The sequence below is a fragment of the Mytilus trossulus genome, chromosome 7, assembly GCF_036588685.1.
Source record: "Mytilus trossulus isolate FHL-02 chromosome 7, PNRI_Mtr1.1.1.hap1, whole genome shotgun sequence".
NCBI classification, from domain to species: Eukaryota; Metazoa; Mollusca; class Bivalvia; order Mytilida; family Mytilidae; genus Mytilus; species Mytilus trossulus.
Window position 1 is genome coordinate 53,458,051 of NC_086379.1, and position 12,738 is coordinate 53,470,788.

Consider the following 12,738-nt stretch of genomic DNA (forward strand, 5'->3'; position numbering starts at 1 on the left):
TTTCATTTGATAGTTATGAGATATTTGTCTAAGTTTATATACACATGGAAAAAAGTATTGCAACATCAAATTGAAATTCAAATTAAAAAAACAATCTTTATTTTATCCTATTTTTGTGATATAATTTGTTGAAAAAGAACTAGTTAAACATTTTTTTAATATCACCTGAGTTTAATCAATACATATCGACTCGATAAGTTCTTATCTGCACATGCAGCTACTGTACTCGCAAACAATAAAAAGAGTGTTTTTATCCTCATTGTTTTCAACACTTGAAATAACCAAGTTTATGTGATTGATACCTTGAATATAATTGGTCATCCACAACTCATAACTGCAGCAAGATGGCGGGTAATCAGCATGAAAGAAGCAGGTATGTAGCTGTGACAATTGCACGTATTGTTGGTAATCACCATTCCACAATAAGTCGTTTTGAGAATAAAAATCAGGCAACATACGATGTTAAAGACCTTCCGAGATCAAGAAGACCCCCTATAACATTTGCTAGGGAAAATCAAGCATAATGAAGGTAGGTCAGAAGTAAACCCAATACAATCCTAAAAAGAGAGTGATGAACATAGAGGAGCCTTTAAACAAGAACTGTTCGAGATCGGCTCATCGCTACTGGTTATTATGCGATAAGACCATTTCGGGGACTTATTCCTACGAACAGACAAACAATTGCCGGTATTCAATATAGTGCAGAGCTCGACAAATTTGGAAATTAGCATCGTGGAGGAAGATCCATTGTTCCACCTTAGCAACAAACTAGTCGACTTATGGCAGGAATCAGAAGACGTTAAGATGCGGTTATCCGTTTGAATGGAGGCTGCCCACAAAGTACTAATTCTATGGCGTATAACGATCAACCATGATGTGAACAATTATCTAAAGAATAATGTTGAAATGTTTGAAATTGTAAAGTTCACTACAGTTGAGTTGTAAAATGATTTTTTTTTAACAGATTATGGTTAAATAAAACATTATTTTTTCATACATTTTTTGTTCGTTTGAATGCAAATGTTATCATTAACTACATTTCAATATTATTGTACAAATATTTTATCATATTCCATCAAAAATAAGAGGCTGATTTTTTCAAGTTTTAAAAAATCAAGAAGTTGCAATACTTTTTTTCCATGTGTATAGATTAATTTCCCTCTGAACAGTTAAATAAATGCATTATTTCGATTGCGTGATTTTTAAAAACATTCTCATAATTTGACAATGAAATACTTTTTATTCCTAGACTCGATTTATAAACTAAATAGTTTTTTTTCCTTGAAAGATGTCTATTGGAATCTTGATATGATTCCTTATTGATGGAAGACAACATTTAATTATCCCATACAGCTTTCTAAGAGAATATCTAAATGCAGGTTTGAAATTAAGATCGATTGACTGTAATTCCCCCTTTCAATTTAACATGATTCGTTTAATGTTTAAACTACCGTATCCTGGAGACATAACTGGGTCTGTAAGTGACAAGAAGAAGTCAATTTTTATTCTATATCGTCAAATACCCTTCCACTTACAGAGTATGTACCATTGCATAGAAAAGTCAATCAATTGGATGTTCAACAAAAACAAATTATATACAAAGAAAACTTGATTTACTATACCATACACAATAAATTGGTTCTAGCTGAAATTTTTAAAAGGAATTCTTGAAAGATGTTTCTTTGCTGAAAGAAGTTATTACATATATAAAGGTAAATGAAATATACGATCGATTAAGTTACAGGAAATAATCAAATCACGTGATAGTGTTGAAGACGACACTTCTGAAGGAATGTTTCAATTTCTTTAAAGCATGTTTACAATATACCAGACACTAGCCACTTAAGATGGAATTGCTTGTTACCAGAAATGACAGAAAATGTCCACAGCGAATAAAAATAGTTTGATGTACAAAATCGTCCATCATTAACACTAATGATAAAGAAATGAAATGTCTTAATTTGAACACGCTCTGGGAATTATTCAGCGTTATGTATTCCGAAAATACGATGAATCTTTTGCACTGAATTATATATCAAGGTTTTTTTTTGTGTAATCGTCATAAATCAACAAAACAGTTTTGTCTATTTTTATAATATCTAGATTACGTTTGTTGTTGACAAGTATATTAACTACCACGTAGTTTTATTTTGGTGCTGAATAGCATAAATATAAAGGAAATACAAGAAATCAAACCAACGCAAGTAGATTTCTGTTGGGTTGGTCAATCTCTTGTTTTCACACATATTTTTGTCATGAAACCGGTTATGACTGATGTTTGTGTATTGATATTGGGAGTTAAATCTTTTTTTTTAAATTCTTCATATTAAACCATTATTGGATGGTTTGTTTAAAGTCATAAGAAACCTCAATTCAAAAAATAATAATGCATATGTTTGTTATAACTCAATGGATAGTTTTCATTATAAAACTTCTATACATATACTTTTTTCTGAAGAAAATTCTTTAATTTATTCATATTTAGAAGAAATTTACTTTATTTGAATTGCTTCCTTCCAGCAACAATTCCCCCGACATATTTTCCGTATGCAAGGTGACCTCAGTGTGACTCATCTAGTAAAAATCCGGTGACAACAATACGCATGGATGTTCTTAAAATAAACAGTTAAAAACTATTATCTGAATTTACATGTTAAACACGTGCTCAATTTCCATGCTTTTCTGTTTATTTTTCGTCAATTGTTGACAAACAGGTGACAATCGTTAAACTTCGGCTTCAAAACACGAACTTTAATTACCTGCCATATTTTCACAACAACACTGACCGATTGAAAAAAAAATTGACGATTATACGAAATTTACACGAACAAAATGATAAATTCGAGCACAGAAGACTAAGTTTATGATGTTTGTATGCATTGGTTCAAGAATTGGAAGAACATTATTTTTCATCGGTCACTCGTTTCTTATGACTTTAAAAAAAATGCAGTATTTTAAGATTTTGTAAAAATTTACTGCGTTTTATTGAAATTTTATATTGTACAAGGTCGGTTGTATTTAGAAATATTACGGTCGATGTTAGATTGAGAGATCATGATTTCTATAGTGGTAACAAGAATATTTTGATTGCTATGAACATTTATAGAATGGTATTGCCTTGTAGTTTTATTTCATTTCTCTTATTGAATATCAATATCGGCTATAAACTGTCACTTTTTGACTGATTTTATATATTGGACTGAGATTTCATTGAAATTCATTTTTCGATTAAGGAATTGTACATACATTGAAAATGACACTCACTAAAGTACTATATATGGCGCGTCCGAGTTGCTCTTTTCGAACTAATTTCACCAGGAATATTTGATACTCTAAACAATGAAAGACGTTTAGCCATCTGTGTATACAAAATACTTGAGGAGCTTTGTTGCCAAAACTGGCATATACAGAAGCAAACGTTATCTACGGTCAACTTTCCTCTAAAGGAGTTGTAAATTTATAAAATCAACAGGAAAAAGAAATGTTTGTTTTAAATCAAGTCAGTGGCGAATCTCTGTAAACTGGGTGGAGGACACTAGCTTAGCGATTCTAAACATAGCATGAAACCGTTTTCTATGAGAACGAGCCAGTAAAAGGTTAGAAAATTTATTACTGATTGTCGTATCTTCGTTTCTAGAGACATCATCATAACGACACAAATAAGAAAAATACACCGAAAGATCGGTCAACAAAGTTCATTAATGGAAAAAATTATAGTTTACACGTATCTTATTGTTCAAAATGTCAAATTGATCAGAAACTTCTCCAAAACTGACAAGAATCTATGCAATTTGTAAAGCTATGAATCGTCCCGTGTCTAATGTGAATATATTCAATAGAAACTTAAAAGTCTGTTGTATCAATTTTCTAATGTTTCTCCACTTGCAGGCCTGTTCAGAATTTGACTAATTGCACAACTATTTTAAATTATAGGCGAGCGCAACAATCTCGGGATTGTTTCTTATTGACATTTAATTGTTCTGAACATGTATGAAATATTTGCCACTGGATAGCCGAAAACAACAAAAACCATTGACATTTGATCCTTATCTTTCTTCAAACAATCGTGATTTAAATTCATCATTTTTTTATATTTCAGTTCTGTTTGTTTCCTTTACAGTGATCATACAGTATTGTTTTGTTTTGATTTATGGTTCAACATACAATACTATACAGCTTTTGTTGGTTTTGTGGAGAACATTTAATGTACTTTTACAATTCCTGTGGTTTTAATTTTATATCAGTGTCATAAAATGTACTAATACTACATATTTCTGAGAAGAAGATTACTTTGGACTTTCCTGTTCATGACATTTTCATTTTTTTCCAGACACTACCATTTAATTTGCCATTTCTACATCTGAAAAATAAATAACTGCCACTGTCCCCTAGGAAACTGAGAAAATGATAATGCCAATCATCCTACATATATACTTAAGTCTACGAAATGTTAAACATTTATGATTATTGGTCTTAGTGAAAAATTAGGATTGTAGATCAAATTGAATGTATGTATGATCTAAATATAGATTTGATGCGTATTTGATTTTAATTAAGTTGCGTCTTTGGTTAAATGTTTCATTTGTAAAAACCTCATTTCGTGACCTAAGCCGTATTTGGCACAACTTTTTGGAATTTCGGATCCTCAATACTCTTCAACTTTGTACTTGTTTGACTTTATAAATATTTTGATATGAGCGTCACTGATGAGTCTTATGTAGACGAAACGCGCGTCTGGCGTACTAAATTATAATCCTGGTACCTTTGATAACTATTGAAGAAGTTGAGCGAAAGTTTGTAAAACGTCATTTTTCTTTTAAGATCTATGTTTGTGTATTCCAAAACTTAAGTGACAGAAGAAAAAAAAATGAATTTTACTGAAAGAATTCCGTTGCAAAGCAAAAAGTTTGCCAATTTCAAAATTGAAACGACATTTTAAAGTTTACCTCCGCTTTAGTTTGTAACCAAAATTTGTTTTCAGTTTTCTGTCAATCGATCCATGAACTTGAAAACCGGTATACTACTGCTCCTTTATTTATTTACCAAAATGGTCCCATCTTATGCAAACAAATGTATTAGTGAAATGACAAAAATAACTTTAGATTCTTTTATCGAGAAAAAAAGTCGCATCAATTTGTATAGATTAATTTATTGTCAACGAACTCTTTGTTGATCCAAAAATAAATATTGTCTTTCCTTAATGAATAACATACACATTATAATAGGAACAAGTATGCATATCTGTACAACAATTTTAGTCGTATCGAAGTTTTACTGTTGCGTAATTTTTGCTGAACAAGTAGAAATTATAATCAAGGGCAAGCCGATGATCTCCCCGGCTGCGATATGTTATTAGGTTATGAGTACATGTGTGTGTATGCAGACCTTTTTAGAATTTTGGGTTCTGAATTCTCTTAAAATTTGTTTTTGTTTTGGCTTTCTTACTATTTTGATCTGCTATATTTTTATCATTCTCACCCAATTTTGTTAAGATAATGAAACTATTGATAACTGTTATATGAGCGGGAGGTTAGCAAGGGACAAATCCTACTTTGTAAAGGATCACACTGATTCAAACAAAATATTCTCTTCTCTGAAACTGACATTATCAAGATGCTTGTTTTGATTGACAACATATTTGGTACGTTTGGAGAACATGTTTTTCAACAGACAGTTTGTATTTTAATGGGAACCCTCTTCTTGATTAGGCTGACTTTATACAGGAACTTCTTCGGATGAAAAATAAGAAGTAAGCAATACCCATTAACTTTACTTTCCGCTATATAGATGATGTTCTCTCACTATATAATTCAAAATTTGGTGACTATGTTGGACGCATCTATCCCATCGAACTAATTCTGCATCATATCTTGACTTAAATCCAGAAATTGTCGGTTCAAAACAAAATTTTACGACAAAAGAGACGAACTTTTCATTTCTATGTAGCAACATAACAGCAGCCCTTGCATACGATATTCCCGCGGTTGTATTTCATATCATGATTTCTTTGATAGAGGATAGCTGCTGACAAGAAAGCTATAAAACCAAGAGTTCCAAATGGTGAAGTTGAAATCATCCCTTCGTATTTAAAATTTTACGGACGCCATTACGAGTTGTTTGATCTTTATGGAATAACCGATTCACAGATGATATCAAATAAGTTTCTTACGTCGTAACTACAATCCTGTGCTCTTTTCATGAATTTGACCAATTGAATTAGAATATTTACCGGGTTTTAATAACATGAGCAACACCACGAGTGCCACATGTGGAGAAGGTTCTGCTTACCATTCCATAGCACCTGAGATCACCCCTAGTTTTTGGTGGGGTTCGTGTTGCCCAGTCTTTTGTTTTCTTTGTTGTTTCTTGTGTACAATTATTTGTCTGTTGGTCTTTTGTTATTTTTATCCATGGCGTTGTCAATTTATTTTCGATTTATGAGTTTGCATGTTCCTCTGGTATCTTTCACCCCTCTTTTATAGATAAAAAAAGATGTGATATAAGTGCCAATGAAACAACTCTCAAGGTTTTAATGGCTATAAAACCGTTACTAAGTTGGGAATATGGTAGTTGTTTTTCAGTATTTCGGTTGATTAAAAACGGTTCGAAGTTTCAAAGAAGTCAAATTATTGATTTAGACATCTGAGGAATAAATTTGATATTGGGATGATATCAAAGGTTATAAAATTATCTCGATCATTGTAAATTTAAGTTGGAATCCATGTTATCACTCAAATTCTTGTCGATACCTAAACAAGATTCGTTAGGTTTTTCAAAATTGAGTTGTTCCCCAAGTTAATTAATTTGTTCCTACTATAAAAGATGTATCTCGAGTTAATATTTTATAGAGTCTTGCAGAACCATAACGGATACTATAAAATAAAACATTTGTTAAATATTTAAAATGAGTCAACCCCGATATCGCTTAATGAGAAGGTGGTACAAACACAAGATTATTAGCAGAAAGCCATTGTAAGGGGATATGATATACTTTTGTGCAGACCTTAATAAAACTCTCGAACTGCAGTTTGTTAGGATTTGCCTTTCTTTGAAAACCAATGTATCAACTTGAATCTACTGTCTACTGTCATCCATTGGAATATTATATATATCAATAGATTTAACGTAATGTTTGATCGTCGCTTAGTTAAGAAGTGTTTTTTATGATGACTTTTCAACGAACTCAACCGAGGATCGACCTTTGTAAACATTTGAACCCAATCATTGTTAAAACGTCAAATTTTGATACGTTGTTTTGTGCTAGACAAATTTGTTATAATTTAAGATTTGTTTGTACACCAATTTCTTTCTAGTTTCAATAAAAGTAAATGGTGCCTTATTTTTGTTATTATATTACTTTTATTTGATCAAAGCGACAAATAGGATCAGACAAAAGTTTCCCAAACTAATGAACTTTTCTCATAAAGTATAAATCATTAATATGATCACGACATAATATATTGAACTGATCTAGTACTAAAAAAGTAAAAAATGCTAACGTTAATTGATAAATCATAAGAATAAATCTGTTACTTGGGTTTTGAAGCAAAAGAGATGAAGAAATGAAGGCATATAAATGAGATTAAGTGGAAGTTTGATGTGCAGGAATCGTTTGCGTAAGTAGTTACGAAATACGAATTCGCTAAGACCTAGCTATAAAATACCCAAATCTAGCATAACAATTAGTATAATTTCTTCATAATTTATGTGACCACCTCCTGAAGAATCAAATGAAATATGTATTCTCTGGTACTAGTGTTCTATTCTATGTTAAATAATAAACATTTCCTATGATGAAAGGTAGGAGAATGATTATAAACAAACGATATAAGGTCTACGAAATTTTATCGTTCTCAGCCATTTGCAACGTCATAAAAGGAAATGAAGTTCTCGCCAATATGGGCACATGGCTAAAGATTTCAGCCACATATTGGTTTTTACACGTTTTTTTGTGAATTACTAGTCTAACAATTCATAGCCTAAAAAGGAAAACTTTGTATAAAACTGCAACGATGTTGTCGCCTATAGATAATTTTCTTTTCTTTTATTATAACTATGTGTGCTGGTTGACACCAAAACTTGTCTTTATTTCTAAAAGCAGACGAGTAAAATGTTTATCTAAAAAGTCCATTAACTGATCATGTAACTTAAAAGCTCTTTCATAACATTTGGAGTGACAAGGTAAAACATTTGCAAGTATATAGTTTTCATGTCAAGAAAGTTGTTCTATTAAACGATGGGAATATCTTAGCAGCTTGTAGATTATTAAGGAAAATTAACTTAAAATTGATTAACTAATTTTGATTTGGTATTACTGGTAGTACAAGCTCAAATATTTTGATGCCTTAGCATAGAAACATGTTTATGTTTTTGTTATAATATATCTTTAATTAAAGCATGTAATTTGGAAACTCAGCAATACTTTTTTACAGGTTCAGAATTTTGTTTCTTCAATTATTATTTTATTCATCTGTTAAACTGAAAAATAAGCAACTCACAAATGCTTTACATTTCTTCAAACGTTTCTTAAAATATGCATTTCGCTCTTATCCAGAACTTGGTCAGAAATTTATGCACTTTTTGGTTAAATGTATTGTAGGATTAGAAGAATGTAAATGTCTAATACATTGAAGTTATTTTTGAACCACCAGCAGTTTTTCGTATTTTTTAGGTGTTACTAGATTTATTCCTTTTTTCAGTATCTCCCAGTCGGCACCTCTTTAGTTTTGAAGAAAGTTGTGATAAATTCAACTATTGATGTGTTTTAACACTTTTCTCAATAAAAAATAATTTTGATAGCACCATTCCTGAAAGACGAAATACACACCAGAACATAGGAACACCAATGTGTAAGAACAACGGAATCTATTTCCCTACCGATAACTGTAAAAGGGAACTATCATAATTATTGATACGTGTAAAGCTTGCATTTCTGTGAATATCGACAATGCAATTTCCTATAGGAAATCCTTTTACTACTAAAAATTTACCACTTTTACTATGAAGTTTTGCAAAAAATAATATCCTAGAATGGAAAGTTCATATGTACTACAATTTTTTCAACATATAGGGCTGTGTATATTTTCAATGTTCTAAGAGTTTTAACTAACAAAAAATTGTTTAACTACGACTTTCTTGACTGTAGGATTGCCACAGATTTCAATATAAACAATATGCATGTGCAGATTTACTGTTAACATTCCAAAGTTATGTCTTTATGAAATGAAACAAAGAGATTATAACTGGGAACCAGTACGTAAACAAAATTAATTATCTATGAATGAACTCATCAAAGATACCAGGACTAAATTTAGTATATACACCAGACGCGCGTTTCGTCTACTAAAGACTCATCTATATCTCACCAAAAGAGGCGTTAGCTGAAATTACAAAGTTCAACCTATACGAAATAGGATAAAATGAACAAGTCTACGTACATTTCATAATAAAGATAACAAATAAATGCACATGATCATATACTATAAATGATATTTCATTAAAGTTTACCTGTGTGTAACTATGTAACTACTTCAGAAGCTGGTAACCGTTTACTGTGAACGTTTGGTTTTTACCAGAAATCCTGTTCTACATATAACGTAATGAGAAAACATCGTTACTTTAGGGGATATTTATTTGAACTTATATTTTGTTAAATGATATCTTTGATCAGTGAATATTCTAATCCTCGGAAAAATTGTTTTTTTTATGAAGATCATACTTTGCTGATTCAATCATTATTACAGTTCAATTATTTTTTTTAACTTGGCCTCCCCAACGGGTTGCACTATGCATTTCTTGAAAACTACTTTAATATACCAGTTTTGTAAATACATGTAGGCCTTAAATAAAGAAAAACAAATTCCAACGAATAAATCAATCGAATAATGATGTTTTTAACATATCAAAGGCTTAACAATCCTTTTATATTTTTAATTTTTCGTTAAACAAAGTGAATTAACGCACTGATGTGCCATAGTTTAAAAAGAAATACATGACATAAATTGTTCAACAGATGTGTGCTGACAATGGTGCGTCAATTGTACTGCTTTGATCGTTTATGTTAGAAATGTTTACTCTATAGAATAAGCACTTTTATGAGATTGTGGTATTTTTTTTTATTATTATTATAACATCTTATCCAGACACGCCGTATACAGATGTTTATCGCTAACTAACACCCTAAGCTAAACCCTGTATTTGTTAACATTGATTATTAAATCAAGATAAAAAGAACCGGTAGCATATTTATTGACATTATAACTCAATGTTGACTGTTGAACCCCTAGTTTTGACAATTTCACCTGTCGTGTCTGTTTGTGTTGATTATACATCGTTGTCATACAAATGAGAGGGTTAGCTAGCTTTAAACCAGGTTCAATCCACCATTTTCTATTTAAAAAATGCCTGTACCAAGTCAGGAATATGACAGTTGTTACCCTTCGTTTAATTTGTTTGAGCTTTTGATGATGTCTTTTGATTAAGGACTTTCCTTTTCAAATTATTCTTTGGAGGTCAGTATTTTTTTACTTTTTCTGCCATAACTTAAAGTCCATTGTCGTCGTCCACTCGTCTTCTCCTTTGAGACTATAGAACACAATGTTACATAACTTGACTTGATACCAATATGTGAGCAAAACAAACGCGGAAGTATTTTACTTGCATGCTAAACTAAAGACTAAGCAATACGAACACTTTTGACATTTCTTCAGGATACAAAGCACTTAATTTTAGACATGCAGCATTTTTTTCATATATTCTAAATCTCTGTTTTCAGTATTTTCATGCAAGCACCTCTTTTGTTTTGAAGAAATCTATGACGAATTATTTTCTTATGTCATTTTTGGTAGGTTTTCATTAACAAAGTTGGACAATGAAGCAACATTAAGCAACAACCTTTAGAGTGTATTCAGACAGGCATGTACAACAACAGATTCTGAATCCAAACTGATAACTAGATCAGGGAATTATCATAACTTGTGCTACATATATGATATACATTGCACAAGAACACAGTAAATTTAACAAGTCTACGAACATTTAAACATAGTGATATCGAATAATTAGAAAAATATATCAACAAATTCTACGTTTGCAAAATATGTCACTGGCAACACTTCAGAAGCTGGTAACTATATACTGTTAACGGAAAAGAAGAAAACTGATTAACTTGGCATACAAGTAACTCGACTCCCATATATATATTAAAAATGAGAAAAATCGTTATTTTTGGAGGAAGTGAGATGATATTTCTGGTAAATAATCATATTTTCTATCGGTGAAAAACTCGAATACATGAAAAAATCTGTTTTTTCGAAGATCAAATTTTGCTTTAATTTTAAACTAAACAATTTCAACTTAATTTTAATTTAGCATTCCCAACAAGTGGCATAGGCATATCTGATAAACTATTCTAATACACCACTTGGGTAAATACGCATGATCTAAATAACAAACACGTCTTAAGATAAATCAATTGCAAAATAGTGTTTAATCACACATCAAAGGCTTAAAAATCCTTTCATATTTCTGATTTTCTGTTTAACAAAGAGAATTTAAACACTGACGTGCCATTGTTTTAGAAGAAATAAATGTCATTAATTGGTACAAGAGATGTTTGCTGACAATTGGGCGTTAATGGTACAGCTTTGATAATTGCTGTTAAACTTATACACATGCTATGGACTCTTTTTCAATGGACAATTTTCATTTACCAAAAAAGTCGGTTTTCTGTCATCACATGAGTCTATAGTCGATGTCCAATCGTCTTCTACTCAGAAACTGTTGGACAAAATATGTTCACAATCTTTACTTGCATGTTCTTAATTGAATCTTGTTTTAAAATTGTATCAAGAAATTTCATCAAAATGAACACACTTACAGATCTAATGTTAAACTTTACCGTTTTCTTTGTCAAGAAGTTATCTTAATCAACAATAGGGATAACTAAGCAGCTTTGAGATTTTATGAAAATTTGAAATAATTTGAAATCGATTGGTTACTTAAAGTTTCAATATAAGATGGTATTAGAAGTTGTGCAAGTTTTATAATTTTTAGAAACTTACCATTATAACATATTCATCTTTCTTACATGCATTAGGGTAGCTAAGCTTGTATATGTTAACTTAAGAACACTCCTGTAACAGGTTTAAAATTTAATCAATTATCACAAATGTTTGTTTCAATATTTGTTTTTATTTGGGTTCGTTTTTCCTATCCTTTTTCATGACAAGTGTTTGTGTTTGTCTTTAGTCGCATTGATACAAAACAATATATTGACAGTACTTTAGTTCAACTTGTCCTTTTATGCATTCCTTTGATTAAATGATTCCTGGATTAAACTAATGTAATGGTCCAATGCAAGGCTGTTATATCTGAACTCCTGATTAAAGTTCTGAATGTACCACCGAGAAAAAGACTAGAAATTGACGGAAAGACTAAACAAGGCTCAACCATTCAGTGTTGGGAGTTTCTAGATGAATGTAAGATTAAAATGTCTATTTTAGAAAGATATTCGTTCACTGCTATGCATAGGTGTCACACAACTTTTCACTGTAAAAATTACATAGAATTAATAATGACGATTTAGGGCTTGCGGAATTTCCAATTAGTTTGGTAATTGGACATATTTTTGCCATCATTTTACGTAAATGGTTGTGTTCGTCCGTATTGTACTCTGAAACTGTTAAACAAAAAAATACCAAATTTTACCTCAATGTTCCTTTAGAAAAAAATAATGTT